Source organism: Hippocampus guttulatus, chromosome 1, assembly GCF_054856545.1.
Source record: "Hippocampus guttulatus isolate MCC_2025c chromosome 1, RoL_Hgut_1.0, whole genome shotgun sequence".
In the NCBI taxonomy this organism is placed as follows: Eukaryota; Metazoa; Chordata; class Actinopteri; order Syngnathiformes; family Syngnathidae; genus Hippocampus; species Hippocampus guttulatus.
This window is the reverse complement of record NC_141261.1, coordinates 8,827,157-8,837,746: the sequence shown is the minus strand read 5'-3', so window position 1 is coordinate 8,837,746 and position 10,590 is coordinate 8,827,157.

Genomic DNA, 10,590 nt, shown 5'->3' with positions numbered 1-10,590 from the left:
GAACAAACAACAAATTGAACAAACTAGTAAACATCGTCCATCCATTTTCCGAACCGCTTAATCCTCACGAGGGTCGCGGGGGGAGCTGGAGCCTATCCCAGCCGTCATTGGGCAGTAGGCGGGGGACACCCTGAACCGGTTGCCAGCCAATCGCAGGGCACACAGAGACGAACAACCATCCACGCCCACACTCACACCTAGGGACAATTTAGAGCGTCCAATCAGCCTGCCATGCATGTTTTTTTTGGAATGTGGGAGGAAACCGGAGCACCCGGAGAAAACCCACGCAGGCCCGGGGAGAACATGTTTTGTACACAACATCAATTTGTTGTGTACAAGTAATTATACGATTTGATGATTTATTTGGTTTCACTGTTGTAACGGCCTTCCGAGGTAAGACGTACTCCAAAGTGGCCTGTGACAAAAATGAGTTTGACACCTCTGCCTTAAACACTTGAAAGACCCGCATATATTTGCACTTTTTGCTCCCAGTGGTTATTTTTGTTAGGAAGAACTCATCACACTGTTTATCTCATCGTGTTCTTAATCAAGCTGTCTGGTCAATCTGGACGCACTCTGCACACAACGAGTGACCCTGTGAAACTAAAGCTAATTTATTCCAGGCCTTTTTTTTTTTTTGAAAACTCAATACTTCTGTCCTCAGTGCTGTTGACCCTTAATCAAAATTTAATTGCGCTTGCACTCCCACACTGAATTAGTACCAACTTGATTCACCTTAGTTTGGGGAAGTCAGTTTTCCACTTCAAAATGTTGCCACGGGAAACAACAAAACAAAACTACAACAGGCCGGTCATAATATACGGCACAACCAATGAGCGGCCAGCTGTGGTTTAACCTAAAGTTTGGACTTGTCATACCTTGGTACCAGGTACTTGAAAAAGTCTCTGATTTCGCAAATATAGACTGTGAGCAGATCGTGCTATTTGTTATTTTATATTGGAAAGTTGGGTTAAAAAATAAAATGCTCCCATTCGGCTTTCGGATCGAATGTCAGAATTAACTTAAATTTCTGAACGGCAAAATTTACAAAAGGTGTTTGATCTATGGTTGCCTTTCTGTGACTCCTCCAGTTCCTCTGTAGCACTATTGCAGTCTGCTGATGACACTCTGACGCTTCTGTGCTCAGTGGCCATTTACCCCTGAGGACATTCGGGTTGAAGCCTCGTGATGGTGAGATACTGTTGATCAATTGAGGTGAAGTCCTGTTCTAATGATGTCAAAATGCAAACAGTGTGATTAAAGGATGGTTTGTAAACCAATTTTATTGGAGCCAGGAAATGTATTGGTCAAATCGTGGGTTAAACATGTGGTGAACGCCCGAGGTGATTTTTGCTGCTCGGCTCCTTGTTGGGGAACTTAAAGTTGTGCAAAAACTACTGAAACAGTCTACACACGTTTAAAGGTTAACAGAAAGTTGCTTTAAGTCAACCTTTAAAGGTTATAGTGCATTTTAAGTTCAGGCTGAAATTTAACCCAAAAAGTCAAATATACAAAATAACCTTTCATGAGTAGGGCACACTGAGAACTTTCCGACTCACCATTAAGGTTAAGGCAGTATGCCTTCATTGTTTGATTGATTCAGCTTTCCATTGTTTGTGTTTTGAAATCCAATCAGAAAGAATGAAAAGAACCTCCTGCCGCCATCAAACGGACATTTGTAATGGCTCAAAAATGTATTGCGATACATCTCATGAACCTGTGACCATGTTCTCTTGAGCACTATTTTTGAAACGATAGCAACTCCCATTGATCTTGTGACTGCTACAGTCAAGCATGTCCGCCCTACAGTTCATAATAATCTGGATATGCAGTGACTTAATCGGCCGGGCCCTTTGTTGCTGTGCACATGCAAATGATGTTATTAGGGAAGTAGAGGGTGAGATGACACAGCTGCAAGTTTGCATTTGTCAACCCAGCGCATATATACGTGCCGACAGCCTCTGTGAGGATGTAAACCAACTCCAATTCTCTGTACCTCCACCCAGCTTCGGTTTGTTTCAATGTCATGATACTCAGAGATGAGCGGAAGCAGTCACATGAATTCTGGTTTTATTTAAATGTTGTTCACACGAAATACACAAAATTATATTTCGTGCTCTTTTAAAAAAACAAATTCTAAAATAAATTAAAATTTTAATTTAATTATTTTGGTAAAAACTGAGACACCTGCTCCATAAAATAATTAAAACCAACAATTTTTAAAAAAAAAAGAAGAAAAAAAAAGAAAAACTAACTACAGTATAGAGAATAATTGAAAACTATTTTACCCGATCCATTGACTTGGTCACGTATATGAAGCTTGTTGTTGATCCAAATTTTGACACACAACACAAAAAACACAATTTCACTGGCTAGTAACTTGAAAAATTCAAAAGTTGTGGCACTGATAAGTCAAGTCGCCACAGTATTTTCATTATTACTACGGTATATGCAAATATAAAGTGGCAAGGTAGGTGAAATGCATCGTGCCTTTTTCAGAAACCTCTGAAAGCATTGTCTTCCTCCTTTTCCAAACGCAAGATGAATAGCCCAATGATGCTAATGTGTTGTTGAAAACCACTGAAGATGGATGGACGGTCACACCGAGGCAGGGTGAGGAAAAAATGCGATAGCTCCTCTCGCAGTTCTGAGCGAAGGGACGGATGATCAAACTGTGCCATAGCATCAAGGAGGCGGCTGAGGATAGATGACTCACATTTGTCTTTGTGGACTTAAGAAACAGCGAGGACAAACATATTTGGATGGTTTCCAAAGGACAGTGCCTTTGCGAGCAAAGTCAAGTGACGGCAACAAAGTTAAACCAAGCTTAGGAAATAGCAGAATTTATACTTTTATAAATCCCCCCCTAAGGGTAAATTAAACTCGATCCTGCTGGTTTTTAGTAGCGCATACAATATCCGAATCCAGAACACAAATACAAACATGATCCACGCAGTACAAGACAAGCCCATGTGACTTTAGTGCCTTGCTCAAAGGTACACCGATGGTGCACTGGAGGACAGCCGGCTCCATTGTTTGGCATGCAGCACACCTGAAAATCAGACTTTTTCCACCCCAGTAATATCACATGAAAACAATTTTAAAAATCGGCCGTTCATTGACGGTGTGTCTTTTACTCCAAAGCGCCTTATAGTACAGAAAATACGGTATTCCTTTTTCCTTATGTACAAATGGCCGAGCCGATCTATCCATAAAACAAATAAATTAAGACGATGCTGGGCGGCCCGGTGATCGAGTAGTTAGCGTGTTGACCTCACATTGCAGGTTCGATCTCTGGCCTTCATGTGCGGAGTTTGCATATTCTCCCTTTGCCTGCGCGGGTTTTCTCCGGGTACTCCGGTTTCCTCCCACATTCCAAAAACATGCATGGCAGGCTGATTGAACACTCTCAATTGTCCCTAGGTTTGAGTGTGAGCTAGATGGTTGTTCATCTCTGTGGGCCCTGCGATTGGCTGACAACCGGTTCAGGGTGTCCCCCGCCTACTGCCTGAAGACAGCTGGGATGGGCTCCAGCACGCCCCATGACCCTTGTGAGCATAAAGCGGATCATAAAATGGATGGATGGATGAATACTATGCTGCCCTTGAGCAGAACATGTTTGGTTATCCCCAGTCTAATTAAATACAGTAAGTACACAGGAGAGCTTCTAAAATGGAGTTGAATGTCCATTTGCAAAAACACAACAAAGCCAAAACCACCTTCTGTTCTCAGTCTATGCAGACACATTTTGAGTTCAAACTTGATAGAACAAGCATGATCAGAGAACATGCAGCTTTATTTGATTCAACAAAACCAAATGTGTAAACATATAACGTCTATCTACCTGCTTCTGGAAATAACTTACTGAAATATGAGAAAGTTTAATAGGAAATCCACATATTGGGTCCTGCATGTGATTCAACGATCATTAAAATATAACATTCAGTTTGTCTTCTTTGAGCAACTTTGCAAAGCATGCCCCCTGTCACCTCCCTCCCAAAAAAGGGTTGAATTCGGACTGTAGACCTTCAGAGGCGTTAATCTCCAGAGATTCCAATTTATATGTAAATCACCCACAAAAAAAAAAACCTGAATTATGTTGAAAAATGGTCAAAATCAATGTCATTAATCATAATTTGTTGATTAATAGGTTAAAGCAAATGAAAAAGAGCCGGGGTGGCTCTTCAATACTTCCGCATGTTCTCACTTCTGTTTCGCTGCTGGCAAAGATCAAAGGGATATTTTAATGATTTATGATAAGATGTCCATGAATTTGCATTCTGAGAAAGGAGAGATGTGTCGGGCAGGTCTGATGGTCGACTCCACAGCACTGTGAGCTCTCCTGGTTCTAAGCTGATTAAGAAGTTTAAAAAAAAAAGATGAAAGCTGGTCGAGCTTCTGAGATGAAAGCTGATGGCCACCGGGTGGATTGTGTGGACACCTCTCTTCCAGCATCAATTTATGACAATTGTCTTCGGTAATCCGCAATTTTTTTTTCACGCGAACCGCTGACAGGGCAGGTGACGTCTGGTCATCTGACCTCCCTCTTCAATTGTGCGACCGGCCTGCTTTATGATTGTGTGTTCAGTCTCACAGTTTGGGCGCCTGTTTTGCACATGATCGACGAAGCAATCCAAGATTGCAGTCTTTTACTAAGATCACATACAGTTGGCTCACTTACCCACTCGTTCGTGTTGAGGGCAACAAAGTCGTGGAGACCACCACATTAGCAAAGGGTTCGCGTTGTAGATAGCTGTGATAGGTTTCACAACGGAACATTTGAAAAGAGCACCAAAAGCTCAAAATCATTTTTGAGATAGTGGAATTTGGAAGTGCTAGTCGAAGAGCTGAACATACTGGATTACTTATTGACTGACTTACAGAAACGATATTCATTGCTCAGATAACTTCAAGGAAGCCAGTAGTGGTGTAAAAGACATATTTTATTATGCCATATGTTATTCAACTCATTCCAGGCGGCCCGGTGGTCGACTGCTTCGCGAGTGGGCCTCACAGTGCAAAGATGCAGGGTTCGATTCCGGCGCCAGCCTGCCTGTGTGGAGTTTGCACAATGTCTGCGTTCCTGCATGGGTTTTCTGCGGGTTCTCCAGTTTCCTCCCACATTCCAAAAACATGTGTGACAGGTTAAAACTCTAAATTGTCACTAGGTGTGATTGTGAGCACGAATGGTTGTTCGTCTCAGTGTGCCCTGCGATTGGCTGGCAACCAGTTCTGGGTAGCCCCCCGCCTACTTCCCGATGATGGCTGGGATATGGTCCAGCACGTCCTAACCCTCGTGAGGGTAAGCAGATTGGAAAATGAAGTGAAGAATGGAACTCATTCCTAGTGTGTGTATTCCAACTGGATGTATGTGCCCATCTCGCTTGACATTGCATTTAAAACTTGGAATAGCACACCCCGAAAACTACTCTGGAAGAGAAGCCAGCACCAAACAATAGTCATAACACAATGAAAATTAAAAGCAATTCTGTCTTTGTTGATTTGGCTCGTTCTTGTGACTGACTTCAAAACATACAGAAGGTTAAAAATCGCATTGCTGAATAGACAAGATGTCGCAATCACGTTTCTGGCATTCCATAAAATGTTTACTGGAGCAGAAAGGTTCTCCGTGCCACCTTTCAAGTTGCCTACTCTATGTTGGCACTGCAAAGAAGAAAAGTCAAACGTTGTGGTTGGTCTCAGGTGTTGATAAAATCACATTGGCCGTACTAAGCTATTCTACTTGGAGATATTCCTGCAGAATACGGAAAATGAATTGTGGCAATTTTGGCGTGTAAGGCTGGTACACCCCAGCAGTGTCATTTGTGAACGGGAGGCTCCCTCCCACCGAAGCTTCAATGGCTCCAAGCAATCTGGTGCTGAAAGTACCAAAACACTCTCTTATTTAAAAGTTCATTGAGTCTCTACAGTTGAGTGTCCATTAAACAACAGTCCATCAATGTAAGGCGGGAAAGGCAATGGACGGCATTAAGTGTATGATTGGTAATTAACGTTCTCACCAACTGCCGCTGGAGGAGTGACTTTGCAGAAGAATTGAGCCGCTAAGTCCCAAGGGTTCGTTGTAAGACGTATGTTAATGAAAACAGCCTACACCCGGAACACTTCATCAAGAAAATAATAAAGTGACATGGGCAACTTAGTCCAGGTTGTAACTTCTGGTGCTCTTCCCCAAAGTTAGTTGTCTTGTATAATCAAACTAATTGTCTCAAATTTAGGGCATGAGGTAATGTTTTATTTTTGTGGCCAACAGAATTATTACCCATCCATCCATTTTCTGATCCGCTTTATCCTTATAAGGGTCACGGGGCGTGTTGGAGCCTATCCCGGCCGTTCGGGCAGTAGGCGGTGGACACCCTCAACTGGTTGCCAGCCAATCGCAGGGCACACACAGACAAACAATCATTAACTCTCACAATCACACCCAGGGACAATTATTTTGTCATTTTATGTTAACTTTTCTTTTGATGGCGGCGGGGTCACCCACAGCGGCTCCTCTTGTTGCATGTTGTCTTGAGAGGGAAGAAATTTCATCTGTGCTGTACAGCACATTTGACAATAAAGTTGTACTTGAACTTGAACTTGAATTTAGAGTGTTCCATTAACCTGCCATGCAGGTTTTTGGAATGTGGGAGGAAATCAAAGTACCCAAAGAAAAACCACACTGGCACGGGGAGAACATGCAAACTCCACACAGGAAGGCCGGCGTCAGAATCGAACTCTGCACCTCTGCACTGTGAGGCGGACGTGCTGACCAGTCATACACCGTTCTGCCACAGAAGAAAAAAAAAAAAAGAAACAGAATGAAACGGATACTGAGGAGGAAATCAGAGCTTTGGAGTGCAGGGCTCAATCCTCAGCAGGACAGATGCTGCATTGATCACAAACACAATGGTGCCATGAAAACAGCCGAAAGGTCAAGTCGGCGGGAACACCGTCTGCAAAATATGAAAATCGCAAACTTCTGTGATCATAACGACCGCGTGCCACCTCCTCCGTTGCCTGCCGGCAATTAGCATCTGGAGGGGAATATGTCAAGACAGCTAAAATTAATTTCACACTGTGACATGCAGTCGACTTCAAGGGGGAAATGGTGCAAGCATTATGCTCTATTAACAGCATACACAATTCAGCCGTAGGTTTTCCAGTTTGATATAACAGGAGGCTACTTTGGAGCTCAGCGGGCACTGAGATGGAATGCTTTATTTGCTGACACGATGGCATAAACATTTGCACGTTTTCTTGCACAAGTTCAGTTTGTGTCGTTTTAGCATTCCCACTTGCTCTGTTTCTTGTCTGAAGCAAATACTCGCGCAGGATTAAATCCGAGTGCTTAGCTCAAAGCACAAGTGCAGTTTCTCCTCCCTCGCTTTCGTCTGGTTCGGCACCCTCAAGTTGAAAGTGGGGTCATCGGTGTTTGCGTCCACATGGAGAAATACACGAATTTCCTTTTCAAACCATGGATTTAAAGAAAATACAACATGAGGAAAACGCTGGGCGATCGAAATAAAAATGTGTCAATCACTCTTGCTTGATGTTTAACTGAGCGTTTCTTACGTACTTATGACATCTCAAGTGCCGAGAGGTCATCATACATATTTCATTAATTTCCTCACCTGTTCTCATGGGCCGATGATTGGATACAAAATCAAATATACAATCCAAAAAAAAAAATATCCCAGCTTGTTTGAAAAAAAAGAAAAAGTTACTCGTTAAAAACGAGTTGGAGAGAAAAGTATAAAAGCCCGAGATGGCAAAGGGAATCTCGCAGCAGCTCACCCTTATTTAACTCGGTTCTTTTATCACTGGACTTTTGATCCCCTCGACCGACCGACCATTCTGAGAGAAAGTAATCAAAGTTCTGTGTGGACGAGAGAAGCGCATCATTGTGACAAAGAGAGTCGAGCGGGCCCCACAAGAAAGAGGTGGGGAGGCAAATCTAGCCTGTCATAAAGTCAATGCGTTCTCTTCAAAGTGGAGACAGGAGCAGGTGGAGGGCAGCGGGGTTTTGGTGGGTGGACGTTTCCTTTGTGAGAGGAGACGGAAAAAACCTTCGGGCGGCAGCTCACGAAACAAATTTAACATTCAGAGGGAGGAAATCGATAGCTGCAACAGGTGAATTCTCTGCGTGTCCATTGTGTTGCTGCTCAGTGAGATCAGGTCGAGGTTTCGACGGAATTTTCACTGCGCTAGATGAAAAAAGAAACCTTTTCATTCATCATCCTTAAAAAACATTTTTTTCTGTTTTTACGTAACTATACATTGACCTTAAAAAATGCATTTCGATCCAGTTGATTCTTGTGTGCAGTCACTTATACATAATTTTTTTTTTCACGTTTGTGTGCTTTACCACGGCTTTGTTCATCAATACGGAATGTAACGTATTATTTATTATTCTTAATGACACAAAGAAACTGGTTTAAAAAAACAATGACACTGCATAAGCTAAAGGAAATGATGCCACAACACAAACATGTTGCAATCTACATGAAAGGACTGAACATTAAAACGTAGTTTTCCTTTGCGATAAAGCCATCACCGCTATAATCATCATGCACAAGGCGTATTTTTTGTCATGTCGTGCATTTTTATATCTGCTTGTACACCACGCAACAGCCTGAGAAAAAAAAAAAAAAAACCCCGAGCGCCACTGTGCAAGTAAGTGGTCTGTGATAAAGCTATTCTATCAGCCAGTGAGTTGGAGGTTATTGAATCCGTTCCGCATCTGTGAACTGGCGGCTTAAAAACCCAGCAAAGCGACTCTTGGGGAGGCCTGTTTTCAACTACTCGAATCTCTTTATGGAACGCAGAGTGGCCTGGCCTCAAAAGGAAAGGAATATATCAAAAGTTGTCGCATTCCTGTCTGGTTGTATCACGCGCAGGTAATGTCGGAGAGAACGCTGCGAGAGACAGCTCGGAGATCATGAGCGTTTCAGCAAAGTTTTCGACCCGCAGTTAAAACGAGCATCTCTATTCCTTGAGTCAATATCCGTTGTGGATGTGTGGAGGCTGATCTATGTTTAGCCATGCAAATGTGGGGATTAAAACTTCAGGCAATGCTGGAGAGAGGGCTGGTGCGCGCTGCTAAATTAGTCATTCTCCGAGAAACGCATTCACGGGCAAACGCGCGCACGCAGTCTCACATTAAGCGAGACCCAGTTCTTTTTTTTTTTTTTGTTTGGTTGCGCTTTTCTGTCAAATTGTAATGTAAAACCGCTTTACCAAAGTGTTTGATGTCAAGAATAAATCGTAAATCTACTGGCTTGCCATTTTTTATTTTATTTTTTGGGATGATACTTTACACAGCAAGGGTGAGTGATGTCCTCCTAATGTGACAAACATCCGCTGTCCTGGGGACATCACCAATCTTCTCCGGCATCAATCAGCCCGAGGCGCGATACTTGTCCCCAAAGCCCATTCGGCTCCTCTCATTGATGTGCTTCCCTCAAAAAGGTGAATCATTTGTTCCACCCCCAGACATTCTCTAATTGGATTGTAAATCTTCGGTGATGATTAATCATACGGCCTGCTTCAGAGGTGCTAATGAGGAGCTATTTTAGCTGAATGACATCACCACCAATCACCTCTGGCCAACTCCAGGCGATACGACCGAATGTATTTTCAAATGTGTCTGTCAAAGATGAGATGAATTCGATTGTAGCTCCTTCAGCTGTAAGCACTATCGAGTTCCTCTCCCAGCCACCTTCTGCGATTTACGGACTTATTTCTATGTGACGGGGTGGTAATTCAGATACATGTTTTATTATAATGCGGCCTTTATGTTGGACAGCCTCGTGCAATGTTAGCACAGTAAGACTAAATTATGGTCTCATGGGATAAAATCAAAGTCACTATAGCGACTGATTTTGTGTCAAACATTAGTGATTCAAGTCATGCCGAACCCGTCAATATTTAATCATTCACATGTCTTAATGCTTAGTCTATAGTGTACATTAATGCGGTCTTGTAGATTAGTGATCCTCAAGCTTTGTTTTTTTATTTTATTTTCTTTCTTTCTTTCTTTATTTTTTTGCCACGGACCGGCCTCACATGCAGTCTTTTTTTCTTTATTTTCTGTTATGCCACTCTTGGAAGAAGACCATTTTTTGCGTACCCCTGCATTGTCTGCCACGACTATCAATCTAATTGCTTTAAACACACTCCTGCGTAACATTCTGAGAAAGAAATGTAGATGAACTGACAACAAAAAAATTACATTGTTCTTTTTTTTTGTTTGTTTTCATCTCTCGCCACCTTTCTTTTTTCATCCCGGTTAAATACTTTGCCATAGAGTCTCTTAAGGGCTACTTTGTTCACTGCAATTCATATCTCCTGCTCCGTGCTGTGTGCGCATGCTCGATGCAGAAAACAAAACAAAACAAAACAAACAAACAAAAAAAAACCCCTTATACCTTACTCTCTGCACCCGCTCAGAGAATGAGAGTGCCACTGCCACCCACTGGAGCGGATGTGCAATTACACTTTATTCTAGAACGGCGGGGAAAAAAAGCATGTTCCAAGCACTTACGTTAAAAGAGCACATCTTAGCTTAATTAGAGAAAATATCACCTG